Source organism: Bombina bombina, chromosome 4 (assembly GCF_027579735.1).
Source record: "Bombina bombina isolate aBomBom1 chromosome 4, aBomBom1.pri, whole genome shotgun sequence".
NCBI lineage: Eukaryota > Metazoa > Chordata > Amphibia > Anura > Bombinatoridae > Bombina > Bombina bombina.
The window spans coordinates 907778122-907804909 of record NC_069502.1 but is presented as its reverse complement, the minus strand read 5'-3'; the positions used below and the strand labels follow the sequence as shown (position 1 = coordinate 907804909).

At 39.9% G+C, this 26788-nt stretch overlaps 1 protein-coding gene across 2 annotated transcripts in view; it reads right to left on the bottom strand.

Annotated features, from left to right (window-relative positions):
* STX11 (syntaxin 11) overlaps window positions 1-20300 on the bottom strand; it is a 115417-nt gene extending 95117 nt beyond the window's left edge. For both annotated transcript variants that reach the window (XM_053711834.1, XM_053711833.1), the window contains exon 1: window positions 20134-20300. The gene's annotated coding sequence lies outside the window, so the exon portion shown is untranslated. The remainder of the gene's footprint in view (window positions 1-20133) is intronic.
* Window positions 20301-26788: the final 6488 nt, after the last annotated feature.

Here is a 26788-nt window from a genome sequence, read left to right as displayed (position 1 = left end):
AATAAATTGGAAAGTTGTTTACAAAAAAAGGAGAGAGAAAGAGAGAGAAAGAGAGAGAAAGAGAGAGAAAGAGAGAGAAAGAGAGAGAAAGAGAGAGAAAGAGAGAGAAAGAGAGAGAAAGAGAGAGAAAGAGAGAGAAAGAGAGAGAAAGAGAGAGAGAAAGAGAGAGAAAGAGAGAGAGAAAGAGAGAGAAAGAGAGAGAGAAAGAGAGAGAAAGAGAGAGAGAAAGAGAGAGAAAGAGAGAGAGAAAGAGAGAGAAAGAGAGAGAGAAAGAGAGAGAAAGAGAGAGAAAGAGAGAGAAAGAGAGAGAAAGAGAGAGAAAGAGAGAGAAAGAGAGAGAAAGAGAGAGAAAGAGAGAGAAAGAGAGAGAAAGAGAGAGAATAACTCATTGTGTAGTTCATTAACAAATCTAGACAGGCTTGAAGGCTTGTATTCCCACAGAAAACCTCTGAATTACATTGTTTCCAATGCAGCAAAGGATTCTGGGTAAGATATGCAAATTAAGTACACAATGACACACCACCTTTTTACTTCAGTCTGCTTTTCAGCAGATTCCCTTTACGCCAAAGTATCGCTGTTCACACAGCTTATAAACTTAGCTAGGGTTAGCGCAGTGATTCATAACCATCCCAGGACAGACTGTTTCGTAGTTGTTGCTACTCATCAGCTGGGAGAAGGTTTGAATCACTGCTGGGTGAAGTTGATTCCGGGCAGAATACAACAACATTTTAAATTACGGGGAGATAAAAGGTGAGTTTAAAATCCTCCACTACGCACAGCAGACTGAAGTAAAAAGGTGTGTCATTGTGTACTTAATTTGCATATCTTACCCAGAATCCTTTGCTGCATTGGAAACAATGTAATTCAGAGGTTTTCTGTGGGAAAAAAAGCCTTTGAGCCTATCTAGATTTGTTAATGAAATACACAATGAGTTATTTTCTCTATTTTGTGCGTAGTGGAGGATTTTAAACTCGCCTTTTATCTCCCCCTAATTTCAAATGTTGTTATATATATATATATATATATATATATATCTATATATCAAGACAGTTGCTAGTTAAAATATATATATATATATATATATATATATATATATATTTATAGATAGATAGATAGATAGATAGATAGATAGACAGACAGAGAGACAGAGAGAGAGACAGAGAGAGAGATAACACTGTGCTCACTCCTATGGAGTTATGAATGAGTCAGCAGGGAGCACTGTTTGACTAAAATGCAAGTCTGTAAATAGCACTGAGACAAGATCATCAGGAGGTGGTAAAAAGTAGGCTGTCCTTTAAAATACATACGTCTGTAAATAGATTACTTATTGGGACCATTGAGGCTTCCAGGGAACAAAACCAGCTTTCTGTCCTGCACCAATGATTTCCTAAAACAAGGGTGTAATGTTGTAGTATGACAAGTCCTGAATGTAGAACCAAACAGAGATATTTGCAATTTGTCTGAGAATTCTAGGATTTGAGGAAGTCAAATACTGAAAAACAAACTGTAAAATGTGTTGCCTATTCATGATGAGTTGGCCTGATAACTCTGCAAGGGATATGTCGCTACTCTTATTGTTTTCCAGCAAACTGTCTCATCACACAGGGAATGTTTTGCTATTTACTACCTCTTAACCCCTTCACGCCGTTAGGACGTTCTATGTCGTCATAACACTGCTGGGCTTTAACGCCATTAGGATGGTATGGAACATCCTACCTTATGTGGCGTCCTGCAGTCAACCCATTTGACAAAAGCAGGAATCGGACTGGGGTTCGTGCCTAGCAGTGTAGGCAGTCCCCCATGATCCGATCCCAGCCTTGAAATCATACGATTGCATCTTTTTTTCCCAACAAATGTTTACATCGGATTTGCTCCCAGCATGAAGGGGTTAAACAGATATAGACAGCCATGATAAATAAAGGGACATAAAAGTGGAATAATAAAATGTTTTTTTAGTGTTTTTTTGTTATTATTAAAGGGATAGGAAAGTCAAAATTAAAATGTGAATGATTCAAATAGAGCATGTCATTTTAAGACACTTTATATTCACTTCTATTTTCAAATGTGCTTCGTTCTCTTGGAATCCCTCGTTGAAAAAGAATATGCATATATCCTACACTAGTGGGAGCTAGCTGCTAATTGGTGCCTGCACACATTTGTGACTTGTGATTGGCTAACTAGATGTGTTCGGCTAGCTGCCAGAAGTGCAATTCTGTTCCTTCAGCAAAGAATAAACAAGAGAATGAAGCAAATTTGATAATAGAAGTACATTGGAAAGTTGTTTAAAATTGTACGTTCTATAAAAATCATGAAATAAAATGTTGGGGTTTCCTGTCCCTTTAAGCAAATCATGGTTGCTATGTTTTTATCTTCTGAAAAAGAGGTGAAACAAAAAAGGTGTGTTCCAGAGCAGGACACAGCAGGTGATTGGTGGCTACCTTAATAGGCCTGTCCTGATATTTTCAGCATTTCATCCTGAAAAAAAAGCAATGTATTGCAGTTCCCGAGTCAGACTTTAATTATGTGTTTAACCATTTTGCTAGAAATAAAACCAGAGCCCCCTATTCCAATACATCATAAATCTTCATGAAAAATATAAAAAAAAATTGCTCAGTTTCTCACTAATTCCAATCAATAATGGAATACCCAAAGTTAGCAAAACATTTTTTTTTTTTATAATAAAATAGTGTAATAAATTAGAGTGTTTTAGAATTACACTTTTATGTCTATAAAATGTGATAGATGCCATAATGTCTATAATGTAAGGCAGTATTTTGGAACTAGAAGCAACTCAGTCAGTTAAAACCAGGGGTCAAGCTGAATGTCCCTCCACTATATTTGCCAAGAAAAAAAGAGAGTTGGCATTTGGCCCATATACTCTAAAGCTTTTGATTTGCTGCACTTCTGGCACCGTGAGAACAGACTTCAAATACACAAGTAGTAAAAAGAGTTATGTCCAGGTGCGTCTGTAAGCATAAAGAAAAAATACAACATAACATATCCATGCCCAATTAGTAGAAGGGCTGAAATGTTTTGCAGTTTTAACACTCACTTGTTGTAGAGATGAATGATTGGCTAACATTATCTTGGTTGGTTAGTTCTATGGATAGAGGAGATCACCCTGTTAGCAATATTGTGACCATGATAGTGCAAACATCTATTTTATGATGTATATATATCTAGATTGTAAGTTCCCACGGGAACAGGGCAGACCTGAAACTTCGGGGGTAGATTGCAGCATCCGCTGCTTGATAAATCTACCCCTTTGAGTGTACATTAATGTTATATTGTACCTGTTGTACAAATTGTTTTGTTTTCTTCAATAAAAGTGAAACTTTTAAAAAATAATAATAAGCGTTTGCATTATCATGGTCACAATATGTGCTCACTCCCAGGGAGTTTTTTTAAGTCAGTACTAATTGCCTGAAATGCATGACTGTCAACAGATATTAGTCTGCAGAAGCTTAGATACAAGGTAATCACAGAGTTAAAACGTATATTAATATAAACGTGTTGGTTATGCAAAACTGGGGAATGTAATAAAGGGATTACATATCTTTTTAAACAATTGTTTTTTGTGTTTACTGTCCCTTTAATACATTTATATTTGCATGCTGTCCTTGACTAGGAAATATGAATATATGACTTCCATATGGCCAGCTATATAAAGGCTCTCCATGTGTATGAGCAATACATTATAGTCTTGTTCAGCTCCTAGAGGAGCTATTATATTGTCTATTTGCCCTCTCTCACTTAAAGGGATATGAAACCCTTTTTTGTCCTCCATGATTAAGAGCATGCAATTTTAAGCAATTTTCTAATTTACTCCAATTATAAAAAAGCAAGATTGTAAGCTTAGGAGCCAGATAATTTTTGGTTCAGAACCTGGATATTGATTGCTGGCTAAATGTAGAAGAAGAAGTGTGAGTTTTATATCCCTTTAACCCCTTAAGGTCCAGCCATTTCATACTAAAACTTCCCCAAAAGACCAGAACATTTTTAGCATTTTTGCCATCACTTAATTTAAACAGAAATCGAGCCTCGTTTTTTTTTTAGTTTTTTTTATTTACCTATCAAAACTATATATTTTTTTGAAGTAGACAACCCAAAGTATTGATCTAGGCCCATTTTGGTATATTCCATCCCACCATTTTGCCGCCAAATGCGATCAAATAAAAAAATTAACTTTTTACAAACTTTAGGTTTCTCACTAAAATAGCAGACATCTATGGCTTTGCCATTGCTTTTTGGTCATTAGAAGGCCACTAATTGCACAACACCTATTATTCTCTGCTGTGACGCAGTTAATCAGGTAGCTTGTAAAGTTAATTGTAGCTTTAGTGTAGAGATTACCCTTCCACCCCATGATCCCTACCTGATCCCTCTCAAACAGTTCTCTTCCCTCCCTCACCCCCCACTGGTCACCCCCATTTTAGGTACTGGTAGATAGGCTGCCAGTATGCAGTTTAAGAACTTTTTTTTATATTATTATTTCTTCCTTCAGTGTACCAACTTACTTTCCCACCTCCCTGATCTCTCCCATCTTAGCTGTCTGCCAGTACCCAGTTTTCTATAAAAAAAAAATTATAAATATTTTTTTTCCTGTAGTGTATCTGCCCCCTCCCTCATTCACCCCACCTCCCCCTCCCACATTTTTTCCCCTACCCTCCCTTTCCAAACCCCCCCCCACACCTCTATTTCCCCTCAGCATTCATTTTTGCTGTAGTGTAGCGGTCCCATCCGTTCCCACATCTTCCTCCCCCCTCCAGCGATGGACCACCCACCTCCCTCCTAACCCTCCAGCACCACCAACAATCGGCACCACCGCTACCGCCAGCAGGCCCACAAGGCTATTGGCTAAGAGGTGGAAACGTCACCTCACAGCAAAATATCGTTCTGCCACGGGCTGCCTGAGGCGCTCAGTGCGGCGAACGCTTCAAACAAATAAAGGAACTTTCAGCATGAAGTATTTTATACTTCATGACTGAAAGTCCCCTTTATTTGTTGCACTGGAAAATCCTAGCATTTCACAAACGCTAGGCATTACCATCACTTTAAAGTCACTGGTATTCATATAACAAATAAATATACTTTTCACCGTTGAAGAACAATCAGGTTTTAAGATTGCTATTAAGTGTTGGGAATTCTAATTTCTACAACTACAATAATAATAAGAAATGGGTAATGTCACAGGTTTCTTGGTTAATTATATAAAAACCTGCAACCACATTAGATGATCTCCCTCCATTTTGAAACAATTGACCACATATTTTGCTACCATGCAAGTTTGTTGAAACCCCTGCAAGAAGCAAGAGGGAAAAAATTGTTTCTCAAAGATTTAGTTTTTGCCATATTTTACCCAATCTGAGTGTAAGAAAAAAATGTTATATAGCATATATAATTTGAGTGGCTAAAAGGCACACAGTATTTACTGCAAATCAGAAGCTGCTCAGTAACTCCCATTTAAAAATATTTGGTGCTGTCTACTGCAGTCTATTGCCATAACAAGTGCATTAGCGCATTCTGTTATTTCTTAATGTTGCAGGCAGTATGACCTCTGATTGGCTGTATCTCTTGCTAAGAGAGCTTAGAATTTTTTTTATCTGAGCATAGGCTGTAAGTAATAGGGTTAAAGGGACAGTAAAGTCCTAATTAGACATAGCATACAATTTTAAACAACTTTACAATGTACTTCTATTTAATTTGCTTCCTTCTCTTGTTAGCCTTTGCTTAAAGCTCAGGAGCAGCAAAGAACCTAGGTTCTAGCTGCCGATTGGTGGCTATATATACACACACAGTATATACAGTATATACATACATACACCCCCCACTGGTCACCCCCATTTTAGGTACTGGTAGATAGGCTGCCAGTATGCAGTTTAAGAACTTTTTTTTATATTATTATTTCTTTCTTCAGTGTACCAACTTACTTTCCCACCTCCCTGATCTCTCCCATCTTAGCTGTCTGCCAGTACCCAGTTTTCTATAAAAAAAAAATTATAAATATTTTTTTTCCTGTAGTGTATCTGCCCCCTCCCTCATTCACCCCACCTCCCCCTCCCACATTTTTTCCCCTACCCTCCCTTTCCAAACCCCCCCCCACACCTCTATTTCCCCTCAGCATTCATTTTTGCTGTAGTGTAGCGGTCCCATCCGTTCCCACATCTTCCTCCCCCCTCCAGCGATGGACCACCCACCTCCCTCCTAACCCTCCAGCACCACCAACAATCGGCACCACCGCTACCGCCAGCAGGCCCACAAGGCTATTGGCTAAGAGGTGGAAACGTCACCTCACAGCAAAATATCGTTCTGCCACGGGCTGCCTGAGGCGCTCAGTGCGGCGAACGCTTCAAACAAATAAAGGAACTTTCAGCATGAAGTATTTTATACTTCATGACTGAAAGTCCCCTTTATTTGTTGCACTGGAAAATCCTAGCATTTCACAAACGCTAGGCATTACCATCACTTTAAAGTCACTGGTATTCATATAACAAATAAATATACTTTTCACCGTTGAAGAACAATAAGGTTTTAAGATTGCTATTAAGTGTTGGGAATTCTAATTTCTACAACTACAATAATAATAAGAAATGGGTAATGTCACAGGTTTCTTGGTTAATTATATAAAAACCTGCAACCACATTAGATGATCTCCCTCCATTTTGAAACAATTGACCAAATATTTTGCTACCATGCAAGTTTGTTGAAACCCCTGCAAGAAGCAAGAGGGAAAAAATTGTTTCTCAAAGATTTAGTTTTTGCCATATTTTACCCAATCTGAGTGTAAGAAAAAAATGTTATATAGCATATATAATTTGAGTGGCTAAAAGGCACACAGTATTTACTGCAAATCAGAAGCTGCTCAGTAACTCCCATTTAAAAATATTTGGTGCTGTCTACTGCAGTCTATTGCCATAACAAGTGCATTAGCGCATTCTGTTATTTCTTAATGTTGCAGGCAGTATGACCTCTGATTGGCTGTATCTCTTGCTAAGAGAGCTTAGAATTTTTTTTATCTGAGCATAGGCTGTAAGTAATAGGGTTAAAGGGACAGTAAAGTCCTAATTAGACATAGCATACAATTTTAAACAACTTTACAATGTACTTCTATTTAATTTGCTTCCTTCTCTTGTTAGCCTTTGCTTAAAGCTCAGGAGCAGCAAAGAACCTAGGTTCTAGCTGCCGATTGGTGGCTATATATACACACACAGTATATACAGTATATACATACATACATATATACACACACCCCAATTGTTATTGGCTCACCCATGTGTTCAGTTAGAAAACAATAGTGCACTGCTGCTCCTTCAACAAATGATACAGATTTGATAATAGAAGTAAACTGGAAAGTTGTTTGAAATTGTATGTTTTACCTAAATCATGAAAAAAATGGGTTTCATGTCCCTTTAAATAAACTACAGGGGTTATAATAAACTAATATAGCATGGTTTTAGTGGCCACAGAGAGAAAAACATACTGCTTATGCAAATTCAAAAAACTACTGGAATTTAGTGTCTCTTTATACTCAAATTATGTCACTTCTAATGCTAGAAAAATTTGACCTGAATATGAAGTCTTTGGATGGCAAAGTCCAATGGATGTGAGAGCTTGCCATACTTATGATAAAGGTAAAAAGGTAATGTCAGACATCCCAACCTGCAAAAACTCATTTCAGGGAGGTGGCTTCACCTGCTATTGCCCCCCCCCCCCCCCGTTATATATTGGACACCTTGAAACCCTAAATAAGATAGGGTCTTATCATTAAAGTAGCTTCCCACTAAAGTCACATTAAAAAAAGTAGCTTTATTGCACAACCACATACAATAAACCTATTTTCCAGTGATCGTACACTTGTTGAATGCTTAAATATTTTAGAATACAAAGTTTAATTACGTGCAGTAAATAAGGTAGTATTTGTGTTTTATTTTATTAAAATCGGGGGGGGGGGGGGGGGGGTCCCAGCAACTAAAGGCATTCCTTAAAGAAACACTTTTCCGGATTTGGGCCACATTGGATCATGGTACTTGGAGTTTCGGGGAGATTGCATTCCATTTGCTGGCATCAGGGAGCTGCTATTACAATCAGGGAGACTCCCTGAACTTCAGGGAGAGTTGGGATGTCTGTAATGTTTTTAATGTTGATTCTTGTATGATAAGTTTAAAATTGAGCTTTCACAAAGATAACTTTGTATACTTAGGTACTTTGCCAACCAGCTTTTTGATTCAATAACTTACGTCTTACAGCCCTACCTTCACTTTCTATAGCAGATAATTCTTTACATTTCTTCCTATTGAAAGAAACCTGCAGTTCACAGTAATGTGCTTGTTTGTTGTACTGGATGGGTGCTGAAGAAATTTCAGTACACGCATTGCCCTTTGAACCATGAGACAAATACCAGATGACTTAATGAGCTGTAAACTTCTGAATATCGAGTTACTGCAAAATGTAGAATGGTCTGATTACATGAACGTAATACAATTTTTAAAAGGGACATATAACTGCAAAAAGAAAAATGCTACTAAATGTGTAAATGAGTTTTATTATTGCTTACATATAACTGTGTTTAAAGTTAAAAAAAAATAAAAAAAAGTTTCCAATTTAGTTTTGTTATCAAATTTGAATTTTTCCCCATGATACTCTTTGTTGAAGAGATACCTAAGAAGGTGTATGGAACACTACATGGTAGGAAATAGTGCTGGGTCGGCACCCAATGCTGGCTTCAACACCAAGTTAACTGGGTCGTGACTGGTTTGTGTGTTGTAGGAGAGTATGTGATGTGTGTGTTATATACAAGTGTGTGCGGTATGAGTGTGATGTGTAATTGTATGAGAGTGTTGTATAGGAGTGTGTGTGGTCTGTGTATCTCATATGATAGTATGTGTGTTTTAAATGAGAGTGTGTGTGTGTGTGCGCGCGCGTTGTAAATGAGAGTGTGTGTGTGCGCGCGCGTTGTATATGAGAGTGTGTGTTGTATATTAGAGTGTGTGTGTTGTATATGAGAGTGTGTGTGTTGGGGGGCGAGAGTGTGTGTGTGGGGGGGGGGCGAGAGTGTGTGTGTGGGGGGGGGGCGAGAGTGTGTGTGTGGGGGGGGGGGCGAGAGTGTGTGTGTGTGGGGGGGCGAGAGTGTGTGTGTGGGGGGGGCGAGAGTGTGTGTGTGGGGGGGGGGGGGCGAGAGTGTGTGTGTGTGTGGGGGATGAGAGTGTGTGTGTGTGTGGGGGATGAGAGTGTGTGTGTGTGTGTGGGGTGGTGAGAGGGTGTGTGTGTGGGTGGGGGGGTTAGAGTGTGTGTGTGTGTGGGGGGGGTGAGAATTTGTGTGTGTGTGGGGTGGGTGAGTGTGTGTGTGTGGGGGGGTGAGTGTGTGTGTGTGTGGGGGTGTGTGTGTGGGGGGGGGTGAGAGTGTGTGTGGGGTGTGTGTGTGTGGGGGGGGTAAGAGCGCGCGCGCGTGTGGTGGGGGGTGTGTGTGTGGGGTGTGTGGTGAGAGTGTGTGTGTGTGTGGGGTGGGTGAGAGTGTGTGTGTGTGTGGGGTGGGTGAGAGTGTGTGTGTGTGTGGGGTGGGTGAGAGTGTGTGTGTGTGTGGGGTGGGTGAGAGTGTGTGTGTGTGTGGGGTGGGTGAGAGTGTGTGTGTGTGTGTGGGGTGGGTGAGAGTGTGTGTGTGTGTGTGTGTATGGGGTGGGTGAGAGTGTGTGTGTGTGTGTGTGGGGTGGGTGAGAGTGTGTGTGTGTGTGTGTGGGGTGGGTGAGAGTGTGTGTGTGTGTGTGTGGGGTGGGTGAGAGTGTGTGTGTGTGTGTGTGTGTGTGTGTGTGTGTGTGTGTGTGTGTGTGTGTGTGTGTGGGTTTGTGGGGGGGTGAGAGTGTGTGTGTTCGCGCGCATGTGTGTGACCTTTTACAACAATTTCAAGTTTTATTACAGGGAATAAAAGTACACACACATTTTAGTCACTTTACCAAAAATTCCAGCTATCTTGTTGTATATTACTTCAGAAATTTTAAGACCAAGAATAAAAATAGGATCGCGAAGGTCTGCGATTTCATTGCACTGGGTCTTGGGAAAAAAGTTTGAAGAACCCTGATATACAGGTGAAACTCGAAAAATTAGAATATTGTGCAAAAGTTCATTTATTTCACTAATGCAACTTAAAAAGGTGAAACTAATATATGAGAGAGACTCATTACATGCAAAGCAAGATAGTTCAAGCCGTGATTTGTCATAATTGTGATTATTATGGCTTACAGCTCATGAAAACCCCAAATCCACAATCTCAGAAAATTAGAAAATTACATGCAATCAATAAAACAAGGATTGTACATAGAACAATATCAGACCTCTGAAAAGTATAAGCATGCATACTGTATGTACTCAGTACTTGGGTTGGGCCCCTTTTGCAGCAATTACTGCCTCAATGCGGTGTGGCATGGAAGCTATAAGCCTGTGGCACTGCTGAGGTGTTATGGAAGACCAGGATGCCTCAATAGCGGCCTTCAGCTCTTCTGCATTGTTCGGTCTCATGTCTCATCTTTCTCTTGGCAATGCCCCATAGATTCTATTTGGGGTTCAGGTCAGGCGAGTTTGCTGGCCAATCAAGCACAGTAATCCCACGGTCATTGAACCAGGTTTTGGTGCTTTTGGCAGTGTGGGCAGGTGCCAAGTCCTGCTGGAAAATGAAGTCAGCATCCCCATAGAGCTCGTCTGCAGAAGGAACACCAGCAGATGACATGGCTCCCCAAATCAACACAGACTGTGGAAACTTCACACTAGACTTCAAGCATCTTGCAGTGTGTGCCTCTATTCTTCCTCCATACTCTTGGTCCTTGGTTTCCAAATGAGATGCAAAATTTGCTCTCATTAGAAAAGAGGACTTTAAACCACTGAGCAACAGACCCGGTTTGTTTTTCTTTAGCCCAGGTAAGACACTTCTGACGTTGTTTGTTGTTCAGGAGTGACTTGACAAGAGGAATACGAAATTTGAAGCCCATGTCCAGGATCCGTCTGTGTGTGGTGGCTCTTGATGCACTGACTCCAGCCTCAGTCCACTCCTTGTGAAAGTCCCCAACACTTTTGAATGGCCTTTTCCTGACAATCCTCTCCAGGCTGCGGTCATCCCTTCTGCTTGTGCACCTTTTTCTTCCACACTTTTCCCTTCCACATAACTTTCTATTAATGTGCTTTGATACAGCACTTTGGGAACATCCAACTTCTTTTGCAATTACCTTTTGAGGCTTTCCCTCCTTATGGTTGTGTCAATGATGGTTTTCTGCAAAACTGTCAGGTCAGCAGTCTTTCCCATGATTGTGATTCCTACTGAACCAGACTGAGAGACCATTTAAAGGTTCAGGAACCCTTTGCAGGTGTTATGGCTTAATTAGCTGATTAGAGTGGGACACTTTGAGCCTAGAATATTGCACCTTTTCACAATATTCTAATTTTCTGAGATTGTGGATTTGGGGTTTTCATGAGCTGTAAGCCATAATCATCACAATTATGACAAATCACGGCTTGAACTATCTTGCTTTGCATGTAATGAGTCTCTCTCATATATTAGTTTCACCTTTTAAGTTGCATTAGTGAAATAAATGAACTTTTGCACGATATTCTAATTTTTCGAGTTTCACCTGTAGAACTCTTGCAAATGGATAACTTTCTTGCAAATCTGCCGGTATATAGCGCTTCAGAAATGGACAGGCCCCTAAGCTTATGTCCCTGCTTTTCAACAAAAGATACCAAGAGAAAAAAGAAAAATTGATAATTGAAGTAAATTAGAAAACTGTTTAAATTTGCATGCAGAATCATGAAAGAAAAATGTTAGACTTCATATCCCTTTAACTCCCGTAATAGGATTAAACACAAAGTTAGTTTTACAGCAGCAATGCACTACTTTTGAACACATTTGATGAGCCAATGACAATAGGCATATGTGTGTCGCCACTAAATTACCAGCTAGCTCCCAGTAATGTATTTCTGCAGAGTCTACTTTAGGTATTCTTTTCAACAAAGAATTCCAATAGAAAGACGTAAATTTCATAATAAGTAAATCGTTAAACTTTAATTTTGACTTTCAAGTCATTTCAGCTTTGAATCTGATAGATCTGTATTGTGCATCCTAAATTGAACTGCATGATACGGCTTGTCAAGAAGATAACAATATCAGTGAATGTGCACTTCTGGACAGGGTAAAAGAAAACTTAAAATTCCAAGATGGCGGCCCATAAAGTTAAAATAAGAGAATAGCTTTGAACAGAGCTGCAAGCACAGGAGGAAAACCAGAATGGTGAGTAGTAACCATGATACTGTAGCTGTACCCTACAGTTTAAAAGGAACATGGAATCCAAAATTTTTAGACAGAACATATAGCTTTTTAAAAAAAAAAAAAAAAAAAAAAAAAAAAAAGTGTCTAAATTACTCCATTTTCAAATTTGCTTTGTTATCATGCTATTCTTTGGTGCAGCTATAACTAGGGGCGCGATTACATATACGGGGCAGACTTCAGCGCAAGCACTGCAACCCTCGTCGCCCGTAATTTCACGCACATCAGGTTATTACATATACGGCGCCGGCAGTTCATAAAGTGCCGTAAGTATGATAAACTAGCGATGTCCAGAAATAAGCGTAAATACAAAATTTCTGGAGTCGCCAGTGACTTACGGCACTTTAGAAACTGCCGGCGCCTAAGAAAAGTAAAGAAAATAACAAATTTCCCGTAAAAGTCTAAGACGCCTCCCAAAAATAAGCCTGACACGTAAAAACCCCTATATCCGCAATCCCCCTCTCTCACTACTAATAATAAATGTATTAACCCCTAGACTGACAACCCCCACAACGCAATAAGCCTAATTAAACTATTAACCTCTATATCCGCCATCAAACCCACACCGCAAGTAATAACTAAATTATTAACCCCTAAATCCGCCAACCCCAATATCGCAAACTACCTATTAAAACTATTAACCCCTAATCCGCCATTAACCCACAACGCAATAAACCCATTAAAACTATTAACCCCTAATCCGCCATTAACCCACAACGCAATAAACCCATTAAAACTATTAACCCCATAAACCGCCAAAGACCACAACTTAATAAACCCATTAAAACTATAAACCCCTAATCCGCCATTAACCCACAACGCAATAAACCCATTAAAACTATTAACCCCATAAACCGCCAAAGACCACAACTTAATAAACCCATTAAAACTATAAACCCCTAATCCGCCATTAACCCACAACGCAATAAACCCATTAAAACTTTTAACCCCTAAAACGTCAGACCACAACGCAAAAAACCTAACCCCCCCCTAACCCAACACCCCCTAAATGAACCCAAATGACCTAATTTACAAAATACTAAAGTTACTATTAAATTAAAAAAAACTAAAACTACTTTAAAAATACAAAAAAACTAAGTATAAATTAAAGGGACAGTCTAATCAAAATTCTGGAGTAGACTGTCCCTTTAAGCTATAATTACAGAAAATAAAAAATATCTAAGATTACAGAAAATAATAAAAGAAAAATTACCAAATTTTACAAAAATTATACCTAATCCCTATGAAAATAAAAAAGCCCCCCAAAATTAAAACACCCCCTACTCTAATAAACTACCAGTAGCCCTTAAAAGGGCTTTTTGCAGGGCATTGCCCCAAGATAATCAGCTCTTTTTCAAGAAAATACACAACCCCTCCTAACAGTAAAACCCCCACCCAACAAACACCCCCAAATAAAATAACCTAACACTAAAAACCCTAAACTACCTATTGCCCTGAAAAGGGCATTTGTTGGGCATTGTCCTTAAAAGGGCATTCAGCTCTTTTGCTGCCCACACTATCTACATAAAATAAACCCCCCCAAAATCCCTTAAAAAACCCTAAGTCTAACCCCCAAGTTGTCCTCACCTGTCCTGAAGTCTGGTGGAGAAGGTCCTGGTCCAGGCGGTGAAGTCTTCTTCCAAGAGGCGACCTCTTCTGTCTTCTTCCAGGAACCAGCCGGCGTGGATTGGAGGGCGGAGCTGAAGACCGGCGACCCTGGAACTGAAAACCGGCGACCGCTGAGCCATGGAGTGTGGAGGATCCTCTTCATACGATCTTTGCCACACACTGAATAGGAATTCAAGGTACACAATTAAAAATGGCGTCCCTTGAATTACTATTGGCTGATTTGAGCCTTCAAATTTAAATCAGCCAATAGGATGAGCGCTACTGAAATCCTATTGGCTGTTCAAATCAGCCAATAGGATAAGAGCTACTGAAATTCTATTGGCTATTCAAATTAGCCAATAGAATTTCAGTAACTCTCATCCTATTGGCTGATTTGATTTTGAAGGCTCAAATTAACCAATAGGAATTCAATGGACGCCATTTTTAATCGCGTACCTTGAATTCCTATTCTGTGAACGACGGAGATCATATGAAGAGGATCCTCCACGCTCCATGGCTCCACGGTCGCCGGTCTTCAGTTCCAGGCTCGCAGGTCTTCAGTACTTGGGTCACCGGTCTTCAGCTCCGCTATCATCGGTCGTCAACTCCGCCCTCCACGCCGGCTGGTTCCTGGAAGAAGAAAGAAGAGGTCACCGCTTGGAAGAAGACTTCACCGCCTGGAACAGGACCTTCCTCGCTGGACTTCAGGACAGGTGAGGACCACTTGGGGGTTAGACTTAGGGTTTTTTAAGGGTTTTTTGATTTTATTTAGATAGGGTGGGCAGTAAAAGAGCTGAATGCCCTTTTAAGGGCAATGCTCAACAAATGCCCTTTTCAGGGCAATGGGTAGTTTAGGGTTTTTAGTGTTAGGTTATTTTATTTGGGGGGGTTTGGTGGGTGGGTGGTTTTACTGTTGGGGGGGGTTGTGTATTTTCTTGAAAAAGAGCTGATTATCTTGGGGCAATGCCCTGTAAAAAGCCCTTTTAAAGGGCTACTGGTAGTGTATTAGATAAGGGGGTGTTTATTTTGGGGGGGCTTTTTTATTTTCATAGGGATTAGGTATAATTTTTGTAAAATTTGGTAATATTCTTTATTATTTTCTGATACTTAGATTTTTTTTTATTTTCTGTAATTGTAGCTTAAAGAGACAGTCTACTCCAAAATTTTGATTAGACTCTCCCTTTAATTTATACTTAGTTTATTTGTATTTTTAAAATAGTGTTAGGTTTTTTTAAATTTAATAGTAACTGTAGTATTTTGTTAATTAGGTAATTTGGGTTCATTTAGGGGTGTTAAGTTAGGGGGTGTTAGGTTAGGTTTATTGCGTTGTGGGCTTTGGCGGTTTAGGGGTTAATACTTTAATAGGTTTATTGCGTTGTGGGTTAATGGCGGATTAAGGGTTAATAGTTTTAATAGGTAGTTTGCGATGTTGGGGTTGGCGGATTTAGGGGTTAATAATTTAGTCATTACTTGCAGTGTGGGTTTGATGGCGGATATAGAGGTTAATACACTTTATTAGTTATTGCATGGGGGATTGTGGTTGACAGGTAGATAAACATTGCGCATGCGTTAGGTGTTAGTTTATTTTTGCAGGCATTTTCAGGAGTTGCAATGCTCCCATACTCAGCGCAAGGCTTGCTACAGCTGCCTTTTATGGAGAGGTAAAAATGGAGTAAGATTTCTCCATTTTCGCCATGTAAGTCCTTGCGCTGGATATTGGATACCGATTTACGATGCGGTCCCATGTTAGCCTATGGGAGTAAAAATTGCGTGCAACGGGTGAAATATACGTGCCGTATTTATATGCGGCGCTGTATATAGGATACCAAACCCGTGCAAAAAACGGCGCGGGCGACGCTGCATATGTAATGGGACCCTAGGTACTTAGCCTGAACTGCCCCACATCCACTTTTGTCCTCAGTCCAGACCCCTCTGTCTGTCCTGTGTCCACGTATGACCTCAGACCAGTCCCCTCCATCAGCCCTATTTACACTTATGACCTCAAACCAGATACTTTGGTCAGCCCCAAGTCTACATTTGACCTAAGGCCAGCCCGCTGCCATCCCCAAATCCACGTATAACCGAAGACCAGTCCCTCTGTCAGCCTCATGTGCACTTATGACCTCAAACCAGACCCCTATGTAAGCCCCATATCCACTTATAACCTCAGACCAGACCCCTTTGTCAGCAACATGTCCTTTTATGACCCAACACCAGATCCCTCTGTCAGTCCCATGTCCTCTTATGACTCAAGACCAGATCCCTCTGTCAGACCCATGTCCTCTTATGACCCAAGACCAGATCCCTCTGTCAGCCCCATTTTCACATATGACCCAAGACCAGATCCCTCTGTCAGCCCCATGTCCTCTTATGATCCAAGTCCAGATCCCTCTGTCAGCCCCATGTCCTCTTATGACCCAAGACCAGATCCCTCTGTCAGCCCCATGTCCTCTTATGACCCAAGTCCAGATCCCTCTGTCAGCCCCATATCCACTTATGACCCAAGACCAGATCGCTCTGTCAGCCCCATGTCCTCTTATGACCCAAGACCAGATCCCTCTGTCAGCCCCATGTCCTCTTATAACCCAAGACCAGATCCCTCTGTCAGCCCCATGTCCTCTTATGACCCAAGACCAGATCCCTCTGCCAGCCCCATGTCCTCTTATGATCCAAGACCAGATCCCTCTGTCAGCCCCATATCCACTTATGACCCAAGACCAGATCGCTCTGTCAGCCCCATTTTCACATATGACCCAAGATCAGATCCCTCTGTCAGCCCCATGTCCTCTTATGACCCAAGACCAGATCCCTCTGTCAGCCCCATGTCCTCTTATGACCCAAGTCCAGATCCCTTTGTCAGCCCCATGTCCTCTTATGACCTAAGACCAGATACATCTGTCAGCCCCATGTCCTCTTATGACCCAAGTCCAGATCCCTCTGTCAGCCCCATATCCACTTATGACCCAAGACCAGATCGCTCTGTCAGCCCCATGTCCTCTTATGACCCAAGACCAGATCCCTCTGTCAGCCCCATGTCCTCTTATAACCCAAGACCAGATCCCTCTGTCAGCCCCATGTCCTCTTATGACCCAAGACCAGATCCCTCTGCCAGCCCCATGTCCTCTTATGATCCAAGACCAGATCCCTCTGTCAGCCCCATATCCACTTATGACCCAAGACCAGATCGCTCTGTCAGCCCCATTTTCACATATGACCCAAGATCAGATCCCTCTGTCAGCCCCATGTCCTCTTATGACCCAAGACCAGATCCCTCTGTCAGCCCCATGTCCTCTTATGACCCAAGTCCAGATCCCTTTGTCAGCCCCATGTCCTCTTATGACCTAAGACCAGATACATCTGTCAGCCCCATGTCCTCTTATGACCCAAGACCAGATCCCTCTGTCAGCCCCATGTCCACTTATGACCCAAGACCAGATGCCTCTGTTAGCCCAATGTCCTCTTATGACCCAAGACCAGATCCCTCTGTCGGCCCCATGTCCTCTTATGACCCAAGACAAGATCCCTTTGTCAGCCCCATGTCCTCTTATGACCTAAGACCAGATACATCTGTCAGCCCCATGTCCTCTTATGACCCAAGACCAGATCCCTCTGTCAGCCCCATGTCCACTTATGACCCAAGACCAGATGCCTCTGTCAGCCCAATGTCCTCTTATGACCCAAGACCAGATCCCTCTGTCGGCCCCATGTCCACTTATGACCATTAAACACCAAAATATGTAACCTAGGTTTTTAAAATGCTGGATACTGCATATGCAAGATACAGAATTTGAATTCTGGCCTCCTAAGTTGTATGAGCAAAGCACTTTTTTTTTTTTTACACAAAACAGAGATGGAGTTTACTGTTGGGGGTTGTGCTGATTAGGGCACTAAGGTTTTATTTTACCTTTGGGGGTTGTATAGAATTAAAGGGACAGTCAATGCCAGAATTTTTGTTGTTTAAAAAGATAGATAATCCCTTTATTACCCATTCCCCAGTTTTGCATAACCAACACAGTTATAATACACTTTTTACCTCTGTGATTACCTTGTATCTAAGCCTCTGCAAACTGCCCCCTTATTTTAGTTCTTTTGACAGACTTGCATTTTAGCCAATCAGGGTTTACTCCTAGGTAACTTCACGTGCGTGAGGACAATGTTATCTATATGACACATATGAACTAACGCCCTCTAGTGGTGAAAAGCTGTCAAAACGCATTCACATAATTGGCAGCCTTCAAGGTCTAAGAAATTAGCATGAGCCTACCTAGGTTTACCTTTCAACTAAGAATATCAAAAGAACAAAGCAAAATTGGTGATTAAAGTAAATTGGAAAGATGTTTAAAATGATATGTCCATTTGAGTCATGAGTTGTTGTTTTTTTTTTTTATTTGACTGTCCCTTTAAGGATTTATAGTAATTAGGGTTTTTACTGGTGGTGGATTCTTATGATGGGTGTATTATTGATTTAGGGGTAACAGTGGAGGGGATTACTAAAATGGGGGATAGTGTTGGTTATGGATTTACAACAGAGGGTAGTTATTGCATTGGGGGTTGTGGAGATTTAGGGGTTAACAGTGCAATGCAACAGTAGTTAGTAATGTTTTACCTTATATTTGTGGATTAAATATTTTGTGCCTTCACTAGACACTGAGTTCTCTCAAACTATTTTGTGCACATGCAATGAATATAACAAAAATTAGCACAAGGTACTTTAATTTGAGAGCAAAAATGGAAGTGAGTATAAGCGTTCCTCCATACCATTTGTTTGTGCTCCAGTTGTAATCTGGCTCTAAACGTTTAGTTGTTAAACAAAACTGTCATATTAGCTACATTTACAGAACAACCACAAGTGTGAAATTAGCACAGTGACAATATTTCCTGAAAAAGTCAGTGTTGAGAAGTTATTTTTGAGTCTAACAGATAAAGAATCTAAAATATATTTATTCTCATATTCTTATTTTGCAAAATGACTACATATATTTCCTCTCCAGATTAAATGACAGGAATAGCATGTACCTCACTACTATAAATTATTAGCTATACATTTCTGCCAATCAATTCTAAAACTCAAATACCAATTGTTGTAAGTCAGATGTCAGTGAGCTCAGTTTTTACTCATGGATACAGGTATACCTCACTTTACAGCGCTTCACTTTACAGCGATTCGCTAATACAGCGCTTTGTGGAGCTGAAGTTCAACCTCTAAGAATTTTGAAACAGTGCTATAATCATCGTGAGATTGTTAGAAAAGTGAATGGCACCATTTTGTTATGCTTAGTTCACTCTGTTTATAGCATTGCAGTGTAATCTGTGTCTCAGTGCTATAGTCTGGCAAATTTTACTACAGTAATTGTCACAATTTTACAGGTACAGTATTTATTGAATACTTACTGTGCTAGTGTTTAACTAAACATAGCACTAATGCACCCCTAATATATGTTAGTTCAAACATGTTTTCTGGATTTTAAACACTGAAAAGAAAGCGAAAACTGCCTTGTTTCACTTTAAGGCGGTTTTCACTTTATAGCGGGGCTCCGGTCCCTAACCCGCTGTATGAGTGGGGTATACCTGTACATGGAAAATACATTTTTAGAAACCTAACTTGTTTTGGGTTAGGTTTGCAGCACACACCTTTTGTTGTTGTTGCTGGATTTAGTTTAGTTTAATGACTGCAGGATGCTTACTGATCCCTTTGGCACTTATATAACTATGAAAAAAAATAAACAAACTACAAATACATAGGTATAATAGAGTATATTTCAAAATATGCAATTGTTTTCACCAAGTAAGGACACTCAGTATCGTGTTCTGGCTATGAAATTGGTCATATTTGCTAATTTATTTATTTTAAGATAAACCATCATATGTGTCATCTATACTGGAGTAATACACCTATGTTTTGTGTAATTAACAGCCCTTTCAGATGTAAATTTTGTTGGAACAGCAGTGTGGATTATTTACTAATTAACCAGGTTGAAGCAATTTGTTTGAATCAATAGGGAACGATTTACAGCAACACAAACAAAAAAAAACCCCAACAGAATAAGTCATCATATGGAAAAAAAAACTTCAGTAATATAATGAGCAGTTCACATTGTATTTAATCAATTACACCCAACAGCAAACAGCATATTCCTATAGACTCACTATTGCACATTTGAGTTAGTCTATTGCTTTCAATACCACTTAATCTGAAACAACTCAAATAGCAACATACTTACTTCAGGATGTAGGTGCTTGGTTTGAATCTTGATAAATACTGTAATCCAAAAGATGTCAGCTCCTGTTTGTTCTCAGAGCAGAACACATTATAGTACAGATATTTCTCTTCCCCTTTGTCACAGTGCAAAATAGGAAGCTGATTCTTGTTGCTCCTCCAGTCAAGCCAGGTGGGAGGTAGTGAGAAATACCAGTAGAGGAAACAGAGTAACTACAAATGCAACATGTGAGTAAGCGGGAGGTGTTTCCACTGAGAGCTGCGTGGGTTATGAGCTCACTTCACCCGAAAACCTTTTTTTTTCTTGCACGTTATAAAGTTATTGATTGAATTTCAGCCCTTTTAAATACTTAAAGGCACATGAAACCCAAAATTTTTCTTTCATGATTCAGATAGAGAATACAATTTTAAACAACTTGCCTATTTACTTCTATTATTTAATTAGCTTCCTTCTCTTGTTATCCTTTGCTGAAAGTTTTATCTAGGTAAGCTCAGGAGCAGCAAAGAACCTAGGTTTTAGCTGCTGATTGGTGCTGATATATAACGATTGTTATTGGCTCACTCATGTGTTCAGTTAGAAACCAGTACTGCAATGCTGCTTCTTCAACAAATGATACCAAGAGAATTAAACAACTTACATAACAGAAGTAAATTAGAAAGTTGTTTAAAATTGTATTCTATGTCTGAATCATGAAATAAATTTTTTGGTTTCATGTCCTTTTAACCAGAGCAAATTAATACGTTGTTGATTAAACTGGATGTCTTCTGGAGCCTTATACGTTAGAATATTCCATATACCTGGCGCAAGCACAGAAAAACAAACAGTGCGTGGATTAGTTATATTTTTGAATTTGTGGGCAATGGTATGAGAGCATCAGATTACATTGGGTTGATATGTGTATGCGGAGGAGAATAAAAATTGTGTGTTTGTGTTTTTTTTTTTTTACCAATTCTACCAGAGAGGCTGGAGTGTATACTTCAAAAATCTAACCTGGCAACATGTTACACCGTGATTGCTTGATCAGTCTAGTAGCTCATTTTTATCTCTCCCTAATTTGAATAATCAAAGCATGTATATATAGATAAAATAAATAGTTAAATGTCAATGAAAGTCAAACATTTTCTTTCATGATTTAGGTAGAACATACAATTTTAAACAACTTTTCAGTTTACTTCTATTATCAAATTTGCTTCATTCTCTTGGTATCATTTGTTGAAGGAGCAGCAATGCACTACTGGGTTTCTAACTGAACACATGGGTGAGCCAATGACAATCAGTATATATATGCACCAACCAATCAGCAGCTAGAACCTAGGTTCTTTGCTGCTCAAAAGCTTACCTAGATAAAACTTTCAGCAAGGGATGACAAGAGAAGGAAGCAAATTAAATTATAGAAGTAAATTGGAAAGTTGTTTAAAATTGTATGTTCTGTCTAAATCATGAATGTCTAATTATGACTTTACTGTCCCTTTAAGTATTGGGGTTTGGTTTACAGACACAAGATAAGGAAACAAATGTGTGTACACAAAGTGATAACATACCTCATTTTACCTACAAGGTCAACCCATTTCAATAGGCTGTGGTTTCAAAGCACAAAACCAGCAATTTCATATCCACAAATAAACTTGAAAATGCAATTGCTCATACATTTTATACTCTGCAGCTGATATAACAAGTCATTTGAAATAAATTAAGGGAAAAACATTTTTACTCTATACTGTCCCTTTAACATAAAGCTGAGGTTAACTTTGTGGTACTTTGTAAAGTCACTAGTGATTTTTTCCCACCATCATCTGAATTATTTTAGAGGTCTCTGTTTTTTGTAAATTAAGTCAGTAAAGTGTTTAATTTTTGGTCTGTTCTGCCCCTCGTCTCACTAGTTACTGTTACAGTGCAAGTCTATGGGGAATTTATGCTATGGATGGAAACCCCCATAAAGCTAGCATCCTCCCACAAGGCAGGCTTGTCTGCTCAGTAGGGTGGTTTGCTATGTGCACAAGCAGGCGCAAGTCATTTACTAGAATTGAAGTCAGTAGAAGTCTTGGTTGTCAGTTAAAGGAAATTAATTTCTGTGCAAAGTTGTGATAACGTTTTAGGAAAACATAAAAAATGTTTAAACTTATACATTCATATACATGTACAGCACAACACATATGTATATTTTATTTTACTCCAAACATGTAAGCATGAGAATTTGCCTTGTACCCCAAGGGACAAAAAATATTTTTATAAGGGGATAAATGCCCTTAGATAATTATCGTTTTTCCTCTTGTCATCATAATTCACTATAGGACATGGAAACTGCTGTTTCTGTTAACATTGGAATAAATAAAAGGAATGTCTGATATAGGCATACTGTAGTAATAGTGTACACTAAAACATCTGCATACAGAAATCTGCATTGTTTTACTGTCCAAGAATATGATTCTTAAAAATCCTTTTAAAGGGATAGTGTACTGTAATATTTTTTCTCCCCTTTAATGTGTACCCAGTGATCCATTTTTTTAAATGTATTAAACTTTTCTTTATTGAAAACTCAAATCTTACTGCATCATATTATATTGCAGTAGCTGTTATGGAGTTATTATGCAAATACTGTGACTCTGTTTGTTTATGGTGATATTGCATTGCCTTGTACTTCCTGTTTCCTGTTCCTACCTCTGACCTGGATGTAGTTCTTTAGTTCAATATGATTCCTCATACTAACAGCTTGTAGTGTCTTTATTTCTATACATGAAACAGTAGCAAATAAGAATTATAACAAAATGTTTTAACCGTCAGTAAGGATTTTAGTGAAGTCCACCATAAAAAGGCTCTACTGCCAGGTAACAAAGGAATATGAAACCCAAAATGTTTTTTTTTTTTATGATTCAGAAAGAGCATGTCATTTTAAACAAATAACTTCTATTATCACATTGTCTTCGTTCTCTTTGTATCTTTTGTTGAAAAGCAGGGGCATATGCTTAGGAGCCAGAAACATTTCTGAAGCCCTATATGGCAGCAGTTTGCAAGAATGTTATCCATTTGCAAGATCACTAGATGGCAGCACTTTTTCTTGCCATGTAGTGCTCCAGATGCTTACCTAGGTATCTCTTCAACAAAGAATATCACGAGAATGAAGCAAGTTTGATAATAGAAGTAAATTAATTACAAAATAAATTTGGCTTTTTTTATATCCTTTTAACTGCTAACAAAAAGGTGATAATTCCAATCATGGGGTGAGTCATAAGGAGGGCAATAAGAGTTAAAGGGACATTGAACCCGAAATTTTTCTTTCGTGATTCAGATAGAGCATTCAATTTTAAGCAACTTTCTAATTTACTCCTATTATCAAATTTTCTTCATTCTCTTGGTATCTTTATTTGAAATGCAAGAATGTAAGTTTAGATGCCGGCCCATTTTTGGTGAACAACCTGGGTTGTTCTTGCTGATTGGTGGATACGAAGAGCGAAGAAAATTAATAATAAAAGTAAATTAGAAGGCTGTTTAAAATCACATGCTCTATCTGTATCATATCCCTTTAAAGGGACAGTCTACACCAGAATTGTTATTGTTTCAAAAGATATATAATTCCTTTATTACCTAGTCCCCAGCTTTGCATAACCAACAGTTATATTAATATACTTTTTACCTCTGTGATTACCTTGTATCTAAGCATCCTCTGACAACCCCCTGATCACATGACGTTTTATTTATTATCTACTGACTTGCATTTTAGCCAATTAGTGCTGTATTATGCTGACTCTTAAATAACTCCACGGGCGTTAGCACAATGTTATCGAAATGGCCCACTTGAACTAGCAGTCTCCTGTTGTGAAAAGCAAATAAAAAAGCATGTGATAAGAGGCTGTCTGTAGTGGCTTAGAAACAGGCAGACATTTAGAGGTTTAAATGTTATAAAGTATATTAATATAACAATGTTGGTTGTGCAAAGCTGGGGAATGGGTAGTAAAGGCATTATCTATTTTTTTAAACAATAACAATTTTAGTTTTGACTGTCCCTTTAAGGTGGCAGTAAAGCTATATTTATGTAACCCCTTTGATCACTGTGCAACTGAAATACTTATTTACATGTGGGACATATTGTAATCTGGATCCATCACGAAACCTGATTAACCAAATGAATGCCATAAATATTTTGGCATGATAGGTATACTTCTTTAGTCACTTTAGGACCCCAACATCTACAAATGGTGTATTTTTATTTTAATATTTGATTAAAAATTACACTTGCACTGTCGTGATTATCACTAACAGTACAGGCGTTTTCAGAATAAGGTTTTAAAAGGGGATTTTGCTATTACAACTTTTATAGGAGCCTATTATAATCCATTTCCATCCGCACCACTGCCAAACCATCTGAATGCATACTGTATTTTTTGTTGCCTTAATGGGTAGACTATGCACCATTTTTCTATCACAATATTTTGCTGCTTTTAAAATTTGGAAAGCAACATTTCCATTTTGACTTGATCTGAATACAAGATGGCAACTACAGGTTTCTATTGAAAAGATTTAAAATATATACTGATGTTAACATTACTTAAACTATAAAACCGGAACTCGCTGCCTTGCAACATAAGGGGATAAATTTCTTACTTGAATCCATACAAGAATACAATATGAACCAACCAATTAATACCCCATACCCCTAAATAAAAACACCACACTCAGGGTTTGGGAAGAAAAAACCGACCTCCCCCAACGGGGGGAGGGGTTGCTTTATTAACCTAATTAACTAATTGAATCAATAACAACTGCTCCTAGCTGGCAAGATACCCTGTCCTAACAACCCACTAAGGGGTGTGGCCGCCCTGGGAATGAGGACGCCCTCATTCCGCCTACTTGTTCGCTCAAGGAAGATCGCCCAGCGAGCCGACCAATCCCTAGCCCCTCGGCGACTAGGGTCCTCCACGCTCACTGTCCCTTCCCTCTATCCTTGTCCTCACATATCTTTGATGCCACACCCCTTTCCGCCCTGAGAAAGCATGACGCCATGCCAACTCCCAACTACCTACCGGGTTGCGGGGTCTCCAAACTGGATAGACATCGGTCCCCCAGCCAAAAGACTGTTAGTTCCGACGGGAGACCCCATACTACTATTACTGCCCCTGGGCTTACCAAGGTCCACATGATTATGCAGCCCCCTGCCAAGGGAAACTAAGCCAGCTTAAATACGAACCGCCATCAATCCGCTTCATCGCCTGTAAAGGAATAACATAAACCACAGGGAGGGCTGGGAGGGAAGACAAAAAACAGGTTAGTGATTTACTTTCTGTTTACCTTTCCTTTTATCACTTCTGAATCTCCTCCCATCATTCCCACACTGTCAGAAAACAACACTCCCCTTTTAACCCTTTCCACTCTTTCCTTCCTTCAGAATAAATTCCCCCTTAATTTGTTTCGTCCCTAATTAGGTCCTACACTTTTCTAAGGGGATAAATTTCTTACTTGAATCCATACAAGAATACAATATGAACCAACCAATTAATACCCCATACCCCTAAATAAAAACACCACACTCAGGGTTTGGGAAGAAAAAACCGACCTCCCCCAACGGGGGGAGGGGTTGCTTTATTAACCTAATTAACTAATTGAATCAATAACAACTGCTCCTAGCTGGCAAGATACCCTGTCCTAACAACCCACTAAGGGGTGTGGCCGCCCTGGGAATGAGGACGCCCTCATTCCGCCTACTTGTTCGCTCAAGGAAGATCGCCCAGCGAGCCGACCAATCCCTAGCCCCTCGGCGACTAGGGTCCTCCACGCTCACTGTCCCTTCCCTCTATCCTTGTCCTCACATATCTTTGATGCCACACCCCTTTCCGCCACCCCAAAAGAGGACACGGTACTCTTGCCCCCCCCTAACACACACAGGAAGCCAGGACCTGCCTGATGTTCACCAAAAACAAGTCCATACCCTTATCCGACAGATGAACTTGATCCCTCCTGAACAGACTCACATCATCAATTTTGATGTTCTCATGAGACACCACCTTACCTCCTGCTGCTAATACTACCCTGCCTACATCCCTATTCAGCTTCCTCTTCACCCGGAAACCCGCTTTCCTGGTGGCCATATGTCTCCAAACATTCCTTGAGACAATCTTAGACCATATGATCGTAACCCCTTGAAATTGAGTCTGCAACCATTTGATGTCAGACACCATTATGTCCGACAAATCCCCCATAGGCATAGTCCCTACATCGTTGCCTCCCAGATGAAGAAGAATGACGTGCGGCTTGCCCCATCTTCTCCTAGCCTCCGCTACTTGCTCAGGTAAGTGCCGCCACATCATGCCTCTCCTGCCTAACCATCTAATAGACACCCTCGCGGACGGCAGTCCCAACTGCTGTCCTCCCGGCTGAGACGCAGCCCGAATAGCCGCCCAATGGATATATGAATGTCCGACCACCCATATTCGCCTGCAAGCTGCAACCTGACCTGAAAAACATTGACAACCATAAAGTCCTGGCTTCCCAAACACCCAACCATAATACAACATTTTCGAAAAAACCACAGAAACTCTAAATCAAACTAATGCTGACTAAGTGGCCTAATGTATTTTTTGTATTGCGCCGACGACCACCTCCCCAATGCCTTTATCTGCGCCTCAGACTGTCCTGCCATGGCCGCATCCGTAGCCGAACCTATCCG